Source organism: Mirounga angustirostris, unplaced genomic scaffold (genome assembly GCF_029215605.1).
Source record: "Mirounga angustirostris isolate CCGP_5_RB_7025 unplaced genomic scaffold, mMirAng1.0.hap1 SCAF_5, whole genome shotgun sequence".
Taxonomy (NCBI): Eukaryota; Metazoa; Chordata; class Mammalia; order Carnivora; family Phocidae; genus Mirounga; species Mirounga angustirostris.
This window is the reverse complement of record NW_026991713.1, coordinates 78,652,436-78,669,529: the sequence shown is the minus strand read 5'-3', so window position 1 is coordinate 78,669,529 and position 17,094 is coordinate 78,652,436. Positions and strand designations below refer to the sequence as shown.

Genomic DNA, 17,094 nt, shown 5'->3' with positions numbered 1-17,094 from the left:
TAGTCACATATCCATTTCCATGACTTATTTATTTTCTAAGTGGAATTTTGTACCTTTTTAAAAAAGATTTATTTATTTATTTTGGAGAGAGAGAGACAGTGTGGCAGGGCAGGGACAGGGAGAGAGGGAGAGAGAAAATCTCAAGCCGACTCCCCACTGAGCGGGAAGCCCCACGCAGGGCTCAATCCCACGACCCTGAGATCATGACCCAGAGCTGAAATCAAGAGTTGGATGCTTAACCAACTGAGCCACCCAGGCACCCCTGGAAGTTTCTTCCTTTTGACTCCATTTATCCATTTTGCCCACCCCCACCCCCAGCCTATGGCAACCACCGATCTGTTTCTATGAGCTTGGTAGGGTTTTTCTGTTTGTTTGTTTGTTTGTTTGTTTGTTTGTTTTCAAAGATTCCACATATAAGTGAGATTATAAGGTATTTGTCTTTCTCTGTCTGACTTACTTCACTTAGCACAATGCCCTCCAGTTCCATCTAGGATATCACAAATGGCAAGATTTCATTCTTTTTTTTTTTAAGGCTGAATAATATTCCATTCTATATATACCACATTTTTTTAATCCATTTATCTGTAGACATGGAAACACTTGTTTCCATATCTTGGTTATTGTAAATAATGCTGCAATGGACATGGGGGTGCAGATATCTTTATGAATTAACTTTTTATTTTCTTTGGATAAATACCCAGAAGTGGAATTGCTGGATCATATGGTAGTTCTATATTTGCTTTTTTGAGACCCTCTATACTGTTTTCCACAGTGGCTGCCCCAATTCACCTTCCCACCAATGGTGCACAAGGGTTCCTTCTCTCCACATCTTCACCAGCACTTGTCATCTCTTGTCTTTTTGATAACAGCCATTCTCACAAGTGTGAGGTGATATCTCATTGTGGTTTTGATTTGCATTTTTCTGATATTTAGTGATGTTGAGCATCTTTTCAGGTAACTGTTGGCAGTCTATGTCTTTGGAAAAATATCTATTCATATCCTTTGCCATTTTTTTAAATCAGATTGCTTTTTTGCCATTGAGTTGTATGAGGTTTTTTAAATATATATTTTGGATATTAACCCCTTACCAGATAAATGATTTCCAAATATTATCTTCCATTCAGTAGGTTGTTTTTTCATTCTGTTGATGGTTCCGTTTGCCATGCAGATGCTTTTTAGTTTGATGTAGTCCCACTTTCTTATTTTTGCTTTTGTTGCCATTTTTTGGTGTCAAATCCCCAAAATCATCGCCAAGACCAGTGTCAAGGAGGGTACCGCCTTTTTTCTAGGAGTTTGATGGTTTCAGGTTTTACATTCAAGTCTTTAATCCATGTTGAGTTTATTTTTGTGTGTGATGTCAGATAGCGGTCCAGTTTAATTCTTTTGCATGTGGCTGTTCAGTTTTCCCAACACCATTTATTGAAGAGACTGTCCTTTCCCCAATATCTATTCTTGGCTCTTTTGTCATAAATTAATTAACATATATGTGTGGGTTATTTATCTTTTTAACCTGCTTTCATCTGGATGGCTTCCTCAACCTTTCTTTCTCTTTCATGCCACTGACATTTTTAAGAGCAGGTCAATCATTTTGCAAAAGGCCCTCAATTTGGGTTTTTTGATGTTTCCCCATGATGAGATTCAGATTAGGCATCTTGGTACAGAATATCACCTATGTGGCGTTGTGTCCTTCTCAGGGCATTGTATGTGGAGGCATACAAAATCCATCTTCCCCTCATTAGTCATGTTAATTTTGATCATCTGGTCACAGTATTGTATGATTTTTCTAATCTTCCAGGAAAATGTCTTTTTAAAAACTAATAAATCATAAAAGGTCACATTCATAATTGGGAACTGAATATAAATGAAAAACTATATGCCATGCTCTCTTGTTTTTGCAAAGAGAACTTGCTACACCCCATCAACGATACTGAATTTGAGAGACAGGAATGGGACTTGAAAGTCTCATGTTGCAGAAAAGAAGGTTGAAGTCCGGAGAGGTAAAATACCTGCCCAACAATAGCTTCCGGGCCAGGGCTAAGACCAGAGATCTGTCCCTGATCTGCCACCCTTCCCACCCCACTGTACCTGTGAGCCAAAGCACAACATATGCTTTCCCTGCCCAGCAGTCACCAAGAACTCTTTCCTTTAAAAGAAGAAATCTGGTGCCCCACCATATTATAATACTGCCTGAGTCTTTAGTCCGGACTCCAGATCTGCTCACATTCAAACACTATCCATGTCCAAACTGGAAATGGGTTTCCTGTTTTATCATTTAAATGAGTTACCTTACTCCCCAGTTAATCTCCACAACCTCACTCCTCCCTGCTCATGCTCACAGCTTGGAGCCAGAGAAAGAATGAGATAAAACAGTGACACAGTGGTATGTTGGATGTATTCCACAGAGGTGCCTTTGTGTAACTTGTGAGGAGAAGGGTAATGATTTTTTTTTTTTTCCTGGCTAGAAACAGTCATCTGTGCTATTTTGAAATCTACCAAAGGCAAACAGTCCGGAACCTATCATTGTAGAGAGGGCCCATCTCTCCTGGCAGTGGTGTCTGTGTGTGTAGGTTGCGAAGGGCAGTACTGGGCCAGCAGTCGATTCCATGCCAGGAGAGCTGAGGTTTCAACCCAGTGCTGTCATCGTGCTAATACATTTCCTGTATTGCCATTTTGTTTCACGATAGCAAGTACCGACCTTTCTGGGCCTCAGCTTCTACTAGTGATAAGAAGAGACACTCTTACAACTTACATGGATATTTGTGAAGACACATAGAGAGTAATAAATGGAACAAATCTTAGAGTCTCTTCCCCTCACTGGTTGTTATGGGACTGTTATGGGTGGACTTGAGTCTCGGTGCGTCCTCTCCTTACAGCCCCCCCACCCCACCCCATTCGAATGTCAAAGACCTAATGCCTACTACCTCATAATGTGACTCTATTTGGAGATAGGGTCTTTATAGAGGTAATTAAGTCAAAATGAGGTCATTAGGATAGGCCTTAATCCTGAAGACCAGGCGAAGACAGAGAGGGCAGCCATCTACAAGCCAAGGAGAGAGGCTTCGGAAGAAATCAATCCTGTGACACTTTGATAGGACTTCCAGAATTGTGAGAAAATAAATTTCTGTTGCCTAAGGCACCCAATCTGTGGTACTTCATTATGGCAACCCTAGAAAACTAATAAAGGGACCTAGGGAAATTTACTCCTTCTAGAAAGGATAAACTATGTAATTTGTGGGACCCAGTGCAAAATAAAAATGTGGGGCCTCTTAAGGAATTACAAATTTCGAGATGGCGACAGTAGTAGGTTAAACTAAGAATGGGACCCCTCTAAGCAAGGGCCCTGTGTGACTCCACACATCTCCCACTCATGAAGCCAGTTCTGCTTCTAGACTTCAGTTTCCTTATCTGGAAGGTTGTGATAATAACTGCACCTACCTTTAGGTTTGCTGAGAAGATTAAATCAGGTTCTAGGACTAAGTTCTCAGAAAACACGAAAAGGTTACCAACAAAGGTGTTTAAAGTTTAACGTTAAATATCTTACAGAGGTTGAGTCACAGGATCACAAGAAAGAATAGTTTGGGGTTTTTTCTCTATTTATGGTCAGTGAGACAGTCAGTGGGAAGGGAGAGTGTATATGGGGAGTGGGCAGGGACATTTCAGAGCTGAGAGACTCTGCTGGGGTGAACAATGCAGACTGTTTGATAACTTGCTTATTTATAGTCTTAGGGTCCTTGCTGCAGGGCATATGATTTCTTTCTCCTCTCTCCTGCTCTGTAGGAAGCATGCTCCACTGAAAGTGGCATTTGGACCCAGGAGCATCCAAGTTGCTGCCTGACTTTCTGACAAAAGTGTTATTATTTCCACACATATGACTCTTTTATTCTATAAATAAATAAAGCTTTAGAAAGCAACTGAACACAACCCTGATATCTAAAATAGGACAGGACAAACAAAGCTGATCCTTATAAGATTAATCCTCATTAGGAGGTAAGTCAGGGGATTTTGAATGGAAGGGGATGATTCTTTTCTTTTACATGTTTATTACCTTCTAAGAGCATTTAAAAGCCAGTGCATTGAACAAATTACAATAAAATGTCCAGCGCTAACAACTTTTCAAACAATTACATCATACGGAAATAATTTTTAGTGCAACACATAAACTTCTAAATCTTCTACTGGTATTTCAGCAGATTTCAATTCCTTGCAACTCAGTCTAGGCTCCAACTTTTCCCCTTCTTAACACTCTGATGGAAGCACTGATTCACAATATCCACTGATTGCCCTTTTGAAAGCAAACCTCAGAACCTTGCAAATGAGCCCTGCAAGAAAGCATGACTGTCTTCATATCTGTGGTCACTCTCACAAATGTACTCAATAAAAGCAAAATGGGGTTCATTATAATTCGAATAAATCTAAACTCCTTCAATACCCTAAGTAATCTGGTTGCTATTGTGAGAAGTGGTGGAAAGATAAAACAACATTCAAGCTGCTTTTCTTTTGGTCTTTGTTCATTGCCTTTATAATCATAGCCTCTTCGCTCTAGTTGTTTAGGGAAGGAATGAGGTAGAACAGGGTCATGTAATTAATATAATTATATTTAATTAATATGTAATGATAATTACATGTTAAAAACTAACACATTCTAAAATTCCCACAGTGTGTGGAAAAATATACCACCAAGACGGACTGAGCCTGATGCAAAGCTATGTCACAGATCAATGTGATTAAGAAACAAATTCGCTCTTGATCACCAGACCAGATCTTCAGAACTTTCACCTATTTCAGAATAAAGACACTTCACTTTGTCCCATTTATTTCAGGGAAGGTAGAATGCTCTCACATTTATTGTCTCATTTGAAGTCACAGTGCTAGACTATTTCAAGTGTTCAGAATACCTCAGGTGGTGGAGATTTAGTGCGAGACTATCTGGGGAATGAAGGAAATGCAGGAAACCACTGAACCATCAAGCCTCCTAAGACCTAGAGCATGGTTAAATATTCAACAGTAATGCTGTGTCTATTATTCTTGTTAACTCAGCTTTTCTCTTAGCATAGACTTTAGTGCTCAACTGGGTTGAATCATGCTAGCATGTGACTTTGGGCAAGTTACTTAAGCTTTTTGTGGCATAGTTTCCTCATCTGTGAAATGGAAACAGACCTCAGAAGGTTGGAGTTAATATATTTATAGCATTTAAAATAGTACCAGACAGAAATTGGTGTTTCCTATTATCATCATTTTTATTATTGTCATTTTTTCTATTATTTCTGCAGCTACTTTCCATTACTCTTTTGGGGTCTACGGTCTCATGGTTCACTTTCTAGACTTCATGCTTCTACTTACTCATGCTTCTGCTTCTTGCCTTCATTCTATGTCCTTCTCTGCTTCTTTCTGCTTTATTCTATTCTCTGGGTTTTTTTTTTTTTTTTTTTAATATGTCTCACATTCAGTGTCTTGAGAGAGAATCTGATGGAGCTACTCAGTGACTGGTTAGTAGGCAGCTCTGCTGATGAGTTCCCATGCTTGTTTGCTCCAGGCTATTGGCAAGTTTATACTTGACTGTCTTTGATTCAGGTGGGAATCCATGGTCCAGTCAGTACCGTTCAAGGGTCTCGGGCTGTTAACTGAGAATTCTGTGTGTGAAGAACCATTTTGGACTCTGTCAGAAGGAAGCTGTGGGGGTGGCAGCATCCAGGGTTTTGTGGCTCCAGTCTAGTGCTTTCTTTAGCATTATTGTCATCCCATTTATAGATGATGAAGTGATCCTACATCTTATGTCAAGTGTCAAAAATGTCAAGTGATTCTACGTCTTAGAACTCAGCGCTTTATTTAATTTTACCAAAGAAGAGGTGTTATTTCTTACACTTCCTTTTATTCAGGAATGGGTGATGATCTTTTTCAGAAACAGCATCTTGCAGTAGAGAAGGTAATTCTATGGCTATTACACTATGATTAACTCAGAATTCAAGCAATATCAGCTCAAAGGGAAATTATATCAGGAGAAATAAGAGAAACAAGGTTCAAAGCACTTAAAGACAGACATATTGGTTGAGATGGTTGAGATACTTCCTCTTTGCTCCCTTAATACCCTGGCTAGTTTAACAAACCACAGTACTAATTACTGGCAATTCCCATGCTACACAGTCAGCATCCTTCAGTGAAGAGGCCTTTCTGGAGATAGAATCTGGAGGAGCTAGGGAAAGCAGGAGAGAGCCTCATTTTTATAGGATTTGGGAGATAAGATGGTCTAGCTTAAAGATTTGTTAATCTGCAACTTGTTTCAACTTGTCACAAAAGTTCCTTTAATGAAAGCATTTATTGAAACCAGTTGTCCCATCCTCCTTTTACCTCTGTTCTAACTAAAACTCATTCCTCTTAATACCCCTAGAAGTTTCTGGACTGAAATCTAACATGCCATTTAAAATGTAAATTCTAGTTAAGTAGAAAAATTCTAGTTAAGGATTAGGAGAGACTGAATAAAGCAACAGGAAATTAATGATTGTCCAGGTGAAAAGGTGAGTGGGGTAGAAATTAATGGATTAGTCTGAGGCCTGGGAATCATGTGGCACTGGTCCAGAGAATGGGGTACACTACAACTGTCAAGCTGGGTAAATTTTGATTAGTAGTGAGCCACGATATATTATTTAAAAATAATTGTGGCAGGTGAAAATCAAGGTGGGAGTTACTGGTTATGAATAATGCTCTGTTGTTGATTGGGCACATTCCCGGGACCTCTAAAAAGTCTTGTGCACAGTGCATGTTGGTAGCAAGGAATGGCAGTGACTTGTCACCCCTGGACAGCCTGGGTTTGACCTGCTTGGGAAGAACATCTGCATGGAATGGAAGAGAGGAATCGTTGCTGTGTACTGAAAGGACTGACTAGCCATCTTGTTAGCCTCTCTCAGAGTATAGAAGCCAGACATGCTTTTTAGGAAATTCAATTAACTATGTTTATAAACTGGCTTAACTGTTTAAGGGAATTCAATTTGTTTAGTTTAGCCATTAATTGAACATTAGTCAAAGACCAGGAGAAGCAATAGTCTCTATTTTTAATTAAAGTTGTTTTCCATTTATAAATAGAATAATGAAATGGGTAATTGAATGTAGCTGGGTTTTTGGATTTGCCTGGCAGGTAACCAGAGAATAATGAGGGCAATCTGGTTGCAAGGGAAGAGTGATTGAAATAAGACCCTGCTTGAAGAGAGATACTGGTCCTATTTCTAACCTGTCTCCATGGGCAGGAAGGGAATAGAGAGGAATGTTGGGTTCATAGATGATGTCAGTGGTGATAGCTGAGTCGTGGCTTATTATCCAGCCAAAGGATATTAAAATGGTGCCTGGGTTATCACCGATGCCATGCTTAGAATCAGATGGAATAAGCTGCAATTTCCTTTAGAAAGAATTCTAAAGCTAGGCTTGTTTCATTTGAATTTGGGTTCATGATTTATACCATGTGTCCAACTCACTCTGTGTTTAGCAGTGTGATTGGGATAAGAACAGTCTGAGGCACCCAGATCCTTTAAGACAACCCTGGTCCAGTTCTTCCTGAGCTTCTAAAGAGGTAGCTCCTGGCAGGTTAGAAGTTTTAAGCAAAAGACAGCATTCATTCATTCATTCAGTGAATTTCTATTGAATGTCTATAGGATGGAGCAGGGCTTTAGATTCCCTAAAGAACATAAAGATAACACAAATTGGCATCCTGTCCTCAGGAACTTAGTCAGTGAGGGACATAAGCCCTCTCTAAAAATAATAGTACAATTGTTTTGTGGCATAAGAAAAAGGAAAATATGTTTACTGATGTCTTACGTGTCAGGCAATGTGCTCTATCACCTTGCACATGGTGTCTCCTCAAATCCTCACAACAACCCTTTGAGGAAGATTTTACTAGAAATGGGCAAAAATCATCTTTAATTGAAGAAGAAACATTATTAGGGAATATGGGTGCAAAGTCACTCAGTTTGCACAGCATGGGAATACGAAGAAAAGTGGATCACTAAATGTAGAAAGGTAAGTTGGAGACCAGGATGTAAGGGATGTAAGGGCCTTTTGATGCCCAAAGAGAGTTTGGGCTTTGTTCCCTGGGAAAGGCACGTAGTGTTTTGAAAGGAGTCAAGAATGATCAGGACTGTGCTTTAGAGAGCGGCTGAGGGAAGCCTATAAAGACCAGACAGGCATGTGATGTGACCTTGATGAGTCAGGTGAACCTCTCTTGGTATCTGCATCTAAATAAACCAAGTGCGGGATGTGTCCTCATGTCTGCACAGGCTTGGGGATGCGGGAACAAAAAGTCAGCCTGCCCCCTGTTACTTGGGAGGACAGAACTGAAAAAGGGTAGATTGTGGACAAGCAAGGCTTTAGATGTATAAAGAAAAAATGGCTTGAAGTCAGAGACCTTGGTTTCAATTCCAGTTCTGGGTATTCTGGAGCAATTTACTTATATAACCTTGCTGAGTCTTTGATTCCTTATGTTAAAAGGGGGATAATAACATTCACCTTAATGAGTGCTTATGAGGATTAAATGAGACACAAGGCTGAGGTCTTTGGAGGAGAAAATCAGAAAAGCAGGATCTGCTTGCTAGGAGAAAGATCTTGAGTGGTGGGCTACTCTCTGAGTTTGTATGCTCCTTGTGAATCCAAGCAGGGCTTACAAGGAGGCTACTTGTCAGGAATGCTATAGAAGGGCTCCTTGCATCCAATAGGGGGTTGCATCAGATGACCTTTGGGGGCTATTTCAAGTTCTATTTTCGTTACTCTCTGCCGGTTTTCTCCTGCTTTCAAAATGTTGTTCTCCCCACCCACACCCCATAGTGTTAGTATCTGGCACAACTCATAGGTACTAAAGGTAAGGCTAACCGTAGGAATAACTAGGCAGAAAATAGATATCAAGACCTACAGAGCTAATTAGTGTTGAAACCATAAGAGTTGTAAATGGACTTTTCCATTAAGCCGGCTAGAATCCAGGATAGTGGGTAAACTCTGGGTGTCTGCTCACCAGGCATCCTATTTCGCTTCTGCTACATTGTTCCAATCCTTTGGGGCTTCTCAAAGCATATATATATATATTATATACACATATATAATATATATATACACACACACGTTTTTTACAAAAATGAAGCCTTAGGCTGAGCCTAAATGTAGAACAGAGAGAAGCTCTAACTCTCATTAAGGGGGAGCAGGGCGGAGGGTAGGAAGCAGGCTGAAATCTTGCCCACTGGTTCCTTCTCACCCACTCTGGAACCCCTGGTTTGAACACTACTGTTCCAGCCCCGGCCTGTTTTCAGCTTTCCTCTTGACTCTTTTGTTTTCTAGACTCTGAGGCCAGCTGTTATCACTCCAGCTGCAGAGGGGATGGGAGGCAACTTCCTGTTATTCTATCCTGCCATCCCTATGGGGGTGGGACAGTCCCTCCCCCATCTGCTGCCGGTTGTAGAATGTGAGCCTGGGTGCAGCCTTCCTATGACTGGGGCTGGATGAATGACCGACTGGTAGCCATCCGGCCACTGTTCCAAGGCATTTGGGGAGCAAAGCAGGCAACAGGCACTACTGACAAGTGTGTCCCTGACTGAGGGAGGGGAAGGATGAGTGGCTAAGAGGCAGGTCAAGGGGTTTGTGCAGAAAATAAGTTAAGGGTTGTTGCATGAATGATGGAAGAGTGGGAAAAGGGAAGGATTCTGGCCAATGTATGAGTGAGAGAGAGAGAGAGAGAGAGAGTGTGTGTGTGTGTGTGTGTGTGTGTTATGGTGAGATTATTTGGGTTCTGGGTGCATTCAGGTCAGGGGTGATATGATCCATTTTTCTGTAGTCCTATATTTTTAGTGAACTGGGTATAAGGAATACAAAGAGGATTAAGCATGGAGCTTGCTTAATCCTGTGGGAAGATAAGGAAATATATAAAACTGGACATATCTAACCATACGTTTGTACCTCTGGACAATCTCAATAACCCTTACAATTACCTTTGGTGTATTATCAGCCCCATTTTATAAAGGAGGTAATCGAGGTTTCTGATGTGGAAAGTTTTAGCTACTTGCCAGTTATACAGCAATTAAGTGCTAGAACTGGGCAATGGACCCCAAGCTCTTTTTCTGTCCACTATAGCACACAGGGAGGTCTAGGTCTTAGTTAGGGTTTGAGAGAAGGGCAAGACTTAACACACTGAAGAGCGGGGATTCCAGGTAGGCCAGAAGGTGAGAATCAAGCAGGGATCTGTGATAGACCAGTTTGACTATAGCAGAGGGTTTCCCGGGAGTGAAGTAGATTAAGGTGGGAAAGATAAATAGAGACCAGGTTAGGGAGGGTTTTAAACGGCTAGCTAAGAATTGTAGGGAAAGGGGACCTAATTTAGAGGGGAAGATGTCGATGGCCAAAAGCAAACAGTGTTTTAGAAAACTCACTTGGTGGTGATGCATAGAAAGACTTAGAGCTGGGGAAAAATGAAATGAGAAATAAGTTAGGATGTTGGCATAGCATAGGTCTGACACACAGCATAATGGTGATAATAGAAAGTAGATCTGTGAGAGCAGAGGCCTGGGTCTATGGATTTTTTTCAGCATTATAGTGTTTGAATGAGTGTCCATTGTGAGCAATCGCCACTGTAAAGAGAAAAAATGGTTGGGGGGGGGGCGGGGGTCAAATGGATCTTGGTTTCAACTCCAGTTCTGGATGTTCTGGAGTAATTTACTTACATTATCTGGCTGAGCCTTTGATTCCTTATGTTAAAGTGGGGCTAATAACACTTTACGGGATGGTTGTGAGGATCAAGTGAGACACAGTGTTTGACTCTGTGCATCTGTCTATAATTTTTGGCAGACTGGTGAAATGTAGGAGATGTTGTCATCAATCAAAAAACAAACAATACAAACCAACAGAAAACCAATACTTAATTTATTGTACTTCCATAAGATAATGGATAATATGCTATCTATAGCTCACATAAATAGAGTCACGGTTCACCATTCAGTTCTGTCTTATATCAGGTATTAGGCAAACTGAAAGAACCGTCTCCTGAGAATCATTCTGTTGTTAGCCAAGGGGATTATACAGCATGATATCCGTCAGGGGTAAATGTTAGTTAATTCTTAATTGATAGCTCAGCCACTGCAATTGGCTCCATTCAACAGTAATTATTCTCATGTGGCTTGTTGAACTCAATTGTGAGATTCTCCCCCTGCCCCCCCCCCCCCCGCTTTCAGGAGTGCAAGGAAAGCAACAGCTTTAAGGTACTTAAAAAGGTGAATAGTAATTTTTCTTACTTCGGAGATTCAATTTTATTTGCCCGGAAGCTCGTGGGGTGTGATTTTCACCGCTCAAAGCAAAAACAGCACATGGCTGATAACGCCACCAGTTAACAATTCAGAGCTGGGTCGCGGTTTCTAGGATTCTCTTCCCAACCTTTCCGGAGCTTTTGAAGTTCTAAATTCCCCATCTAAAGGAACACCCAGCAGCCCCAAGATAAAAGGGTAGAAGAGCGAGCTGGCGGTTTCCTTTATTTGCATGACTTAAAGCTAGCCATTTTCTGCTCCACGCGCCGCCGGACTCGTACTTGCCCGTGACACAGAGGCAATTGTTTTTCCTTAAAAAGGGGGCCGGGGTGGGTTAGTTTCGTTTCCGATCTGGGATGTAGTAAATGCACCAAGAGAAGTTCAAAACACGACCCGCAAGGTTCTTCCCCATACCATCACCTCCTTTTCTTAGAGATAACAGGAAAGGCAGCATTTTTTTCCTTTTCCACCGCCACCGCCACCCACTCCCAGCCCTGGTCTCGCTCGGCGAGGAATGTATAAAATTAGTTGACTCCTCTGAGTGACGGCCCCCGGGCCCAATCAGCGGGCGCCCGGGCGCGGCCGACCCCACCCCCTTGCGAACTCTCTTTGGCTAATTCCCGCAGGGAGGGAGGAGAGAAGGCGAGTGGGAGGTGGGAGGGGGAGGTACCTGGAACTGGGAGTGATGTCAGCTCCCAGCTCGGTGCCTGCCCGGATTCCTGACATGGTGTAGGGCCGAGAGGGTGGGGAAGACGGGAGCCGGACGGGAAAGGGCTCGGGCTGAGAGCCTGCGGCGGGGCAGCCGTGCCGGGGCTTTGAACTCGGACGGAAGGTGAACCAGAACTTTTGGAAGTAGTGCGGGCGGCTCTCCACCCCCCAGGTAAGGGCGTTTGGCTGCTCTCAGAGACCAGAGGGAAGTGGCACCGTTGTGTGGTTGCAGCTGGGTGTTGCAGCTGCTCCTCCTTTTCCCGGCTCGATTTCCTTTCCAACTCACTCCTGTTTCCCAGGGGGAACGGGAACTTTTTTGGGGGGGGGGGTGTAGGGCTTAACTCCTGGGGCTGCCAACTAGCTTATATGCGAAAAGTACCTCCAGGATGGACATGTAAGGTATTGTCTGTGTCCTTAGACCCCCACACCCTGGTCTCCCAGTAATACTTGAGAACCCCAATTAGAGAACTGTGTGAGTGTGCGTGTGTGTGTGTTGGGGGGCGGTATTTAAAGATGTCGCAAGTTTCGACTCAAAATTTATGCCCTTTGAGAGAGAACGAAAGGTTTGTATTTTTAGTTTCCCTGTGGCCTGTTACATGTTGATTTAAATGAAAGAATATCATTGTTATTCTTAATATTCTTATATATTAACGTAAAAAAGTCCTTTTATATGGTCCGGTCAGGATGTGAGAAATTCAGTTGGGGTATATTAATTATGAGCTGTGGGAAAACGCGTCTCTTGGGGGCACACTTCTAAAACTCCATCTCCTTTTCACTCTGACATTTTAACAGAATCCCTTTCATTGCCAACTTTGTGATCTGGAGAGGTTAGGAAAGCTGCTGAGAATCCTCAGATCTGTTCCCTGTGGCTGCTTGAGGAAAGGATGAGGGCTGGTAGTTGGGTTTTCCAGGATTATTTTTGGAGAAGAGAGTTTTCACAGGGAAATGGGGTGGAAGGCATGGCATACGAACTCTTAATTATAGGAACATGGCTTTTTCAACATGTGGGACCAAAACAATCCTTCCTTTCAACAAGAAGTGCAAAGAGCAATAGAAGAAGAGCTTGATTTAGTGTCCAAGTTCCGAAGTTAGGAAAAGCAACTGGCTGTTGGGAGGAAAAGATATTTTGAGAAGTGGAGGTGTAGAATTCTGGTTTTTGTTTATTTCCTGTTTGAAACCCTTTTTCCTGTTTGGAGATCTTGTGTGCCAGGTCACTAATTGGTGGTGATTGACTTTCTTGGGAAAAGAATTAACTCTATAAACTGATTCAGAACCCTCACTTATCAGTGTTTGAGGCTCTTTCTTTTGGAGAAGGAAAAAAACAAAACAAACACATGAGCTGAGACTTGGGAGTCAAGTTTCTCTTTTCATTCACTACTGTTCCTCAGCAGTGAAGATCCTTCTGTTGCCAGGTCAGGTGTGAACTTCATCGTGAGGCAAAATCTGCATCCCAGGTGCCTTGAGTGAAAGGGCATTTACAGGAGGTGAGGAAAGAAAGAAAAGCCACATTACATCTTATAAACCCATGGAGGGAAAAAGGGAACACAGGACTTCATAGACGGGGTTCTCCATCTTTCTAGCTGATGACAATCAGATTTCAGAGCTAGAAAGAAGTGTTTTGTTGTTTATAAAACACCTGGGTCTGTATTATTTTTACTTCTTGAAAAAATTAGTACAGAGTGGATAAGGAGCAGGCTTTTTGCAAAGGGAAGGTGTGTTTTACTGAAAAGGTCAGAACATTTTAATTTTGGTTTGTGTTTTGGGGCTAAGAAATAATTGCTTACTGGCTCTGAAATAGTGGTGAATGGGTCTTTTCTATTTATGTTCTGTGGGAAGTATATAAAACATACTGTATTTTCCAGTGTACGTTTTCAGTGGGAAAGAGAAGGTAATGTGAAATTCCTGTGGGCTAAAGTGAGCTCACTGGAGCCTTGGTTGATAGAGTGTTCAAACTGCAGTTTGTAATAACCAGTCAAGTAAAGAGCATTTTTATGATGTTGTCCTGATGTGCCAAATTCCAATTTATGCTTTCTTTCCGGGAAACTAGTCCTGGCTTAGGGACTTGAATATGCCAGTGTTTTAAATTTCATTCACAGTTTGAGTAATAACACTTATTTTATGTACTTAGCTTTAACCAATTTATTTCCCTTTATTTCCCTTTCTCTGTGTTTATAAGGCAGATAGGGCATAATAAAACAAAGTACTTTTAAAGGACAAAATTTGAAAGATATTTGAGTTATTGAGAAGTGTAGGATCAGGTTTTAGTTAAATTCTCTTTAACCAACAACTATCCTACTTCCGATAGCTACTTTAAAAAAAATAGGATAAACTGGCCTTTGTGGGCAAATAGATGTTGACTTGAAATGCAGAGCACAGTGTAGTTCCAGATCAATAGTGCCTAATTTCAAGGACATCATAGACATTTTTTGGAAACAAGTTCAGTGAGGGAGAGCTTAACTGCTTATGTAGTCTTTTTGTCACTCACTGTACCAGCATGAGATAAGTCCGAACAAGGTCACTTTTTCCCTGTTACTGACTAGCTGACTCCTTGTTAAAAACGTGCCTTTCATATTCAGGAACTATTTGTATTTTTATAGTTAATTTCAATTACGTTGGTAATTTGTTACATTAAAATTAACTTTTTGAGTTTTTCATCTTCCATTTAAAAAGGTTCCCAGGGGCGCCTGGGTGGCTTAGTTGGTTGAGGGTCTGACTCTTGGTTTCGGTTTACATCATAGTCTCAGGGTCCTGGGATCGAGCCCTGCATTGGGCTGCCCACTCAGTGGGGAATCTGCTTGGTATTCTCTCTCTCCCTCTCCCCCCGACCTGTGCTCGCTCTCTCAGAAAAGGTTCCCAAATCCCAAATAGCATATTGTTCAAACTCTTAACTGAAAGAAGACCTCATTCGTCTGATTCTGTCTTTTCAAAGATACTATTACATGTTTTTGACCTGATTTGAATTATCTTTTCAAAACAATGAGTGAAATAATGACTATTCATTCACATTTGGGTGTGTGTCTTGATTCTTTATTAAAGAAATACTGCTTCAAAGTGGAGACCTAGCCAAGAGATATTGCATAATGATGGCCTTTTTATTCCCAGAGATTTCCCTAGAAAGCCGTATTAGTTCTGAAATTAAGAAAAAGAAAAAGTCACAGTTGAGCAGCCAATTGTGAAATATTTCAGGGAGCTGAAAATTATTATTTTTTACCCATGGTTGAACAGATGGGTATAAGTATGAGATGCAAAGCTGTTAAGATCAGTGACACTGGGTGTTGTTTGGGGGATAAATGGAACAAAGTATCTGTCTTCTGTTCCCTTCAACTAAAGGTTGATAATTTCACAGTTAAATCAGTCATCAAACTGTTCAAAAACTGCTCTGGGCTTGTGCAGTTGCTTCATCTGTGGTGTATTCCATTTTTTCCTCAAACTCCTCACCGTGCATGTCAGAACCTTTTTCCGAGTCAAAAAGCCGACAGCTTTTGTCACATATATTACAGCCACAAAGACTGATGCTTTATTAATTGGAGGTAATGGCTTAAAAAAAACTAAATTGAACCAACCCACCCTACAAAAAATACAAAGACTCTTCTATTTCTTTTACGCTGTTTATTTTAAATCTAGTCATTATTGATCCCAGTTTGGCGTAAGTGGACAATGTTTCAAAAGGCCAAGTGGTGACTTTTGCTTCAATATTTTTTTCCATTTTGAAGGGTCTAAAATGCCAAACAACTGGATTTTAGATAAAAAAATGGGCTCTCCCAGGAGTTTCAGGTTTGCACCCTTGTTAAGCACTTTTGTGGGGGAGGGGAGGGTCTGAGTGAAATGTGTAGTGGTGGATACCCGTTAAAGAGCTTCTATTTCTGAAATGTGGCTTTGGACCCGGAGTGTGGTCCTGGTGGGTGTGGTGTCACAGTTTGTGACTGGACTTGGGTTTTGTGTCTCCCTAGAACTTGCTGTGACACACATTTTGACTGGCCCCCATGCAAATCCTTGTTTTCGTTGGCAAGTGTAAATGAGTTCAGAATAGAAAGATCATTTGGTGGTTTCTGTCCAGGGGTGTACCTGACAATATCCATGACTGAAGGAATTGTACCAACTTGAATTGTACTCGATATCAGTCATTCTGGCAAATGCTCATGGCTTGACTATGAATCCTGGAGGAAGAAGATCAAGTACTGTAACGCCTGGGGCTAGCTGTAGATTTTATGGACACCCCCTGAACTTCAGAGGAAGGTATTTTCACATCCCTTTTAATTTAGGGAAATCAAGCATTTGACATAAAAACAGACGCAAGTTCAAGAGAGCAGGTGGGCTGATTCCGTGTGTGTGTGTGTGTGCGTGTGTGTGTGTTTTAACAAGGGCAAACTTAATTTTACCTGGTAGGAGAGAGTAAAGATGCTGTTTTCATTGGCAAGCCCATTCATAAATGAGTGGCCAAATTCTTTAGGCAAGCAAGGGAGTTCTTGGGAAGAAGTACGAGGCCCGTTGGGAAGTGTATTCATTCATGCTATGCACGTAATACTCTACCATATCACTAAATATGCCTACGTTATCTTGTATCTCTGTATGTAGGATCTAGCTCACCGGATCTAGTCCTTTTTTGCTGGCTCTTTGTCACCTTTCTCTCTACAGTCCTTGCACAAATGTCGTCATCTTGCCACCACAGAGTTTTATGAGGTTTTTGTGAGGACGGTTTATGGAGTTTATTTGGGAGAAAGTGAAAACAAGGCTAGAACTCGATGGCCTACTTTCTTAATATTCTAACTTGTTGGTGTGGCTACCGTGGTTGCATAAGTCATGTTTCTGCGACCATTATCTGTGTCTAAAGATGCTGCTGCTTATAACAGCACATAGTAGAGAGTTTTATTTTGTTTGAATCAGAATTTGGACATTCTCCACTACTGATGAATGATAGAAGAGTTCAATGAGCCTATAGGGTCTCCTCTATATTAACTGGGAAGTGAAGTGAATGGGAGGAAGGGAAACAGTGGAGGACTCCGAGGGAACACTCCCGTTGAACCTGTGAGTTGGCCAGAGTAATTTGTGTGAAGTCACCTGGCTCTCAGTGTTTTTCCTCTGGATCAGCTGCTATGGATGCGTTCACATTCTTCCAGCCCCCACC

The 17,094-nt window shown here is 41.5% G+C and overlaps 1 protein-coding gene across 11 annotated transcripts in view; it reads left to right on the top strand.

The window, feature by feature from the left end:
- The first annotated feature begins 11,945 nt into the window (after positions 1-11,945).
- Positions 11,946-17,094, top strand: part of PPFIBP1 (PPFIA binding protein 1) — a 177,914-nt gene continuing 172,765 nt past the window's right edge. For 6 of the 11 annotated variants that reach the window (XM_045873703.3, XM_064591470.1, XM_045873705.3 and 3 more), the window contains exon 1: positions 11,947-12,141. The gene's annotated coding sequence lies outside the window, so the exon portion shown is untranslated. Of the gene's footprint in view, positions 12,142-17,094 lie in introns of all 11 variants that reach the window. The other 5 variants (XM_045873711.3, XM_045873710.3, XM_045873708.3 and 2 more) reach the window with 4 other exon arrangements.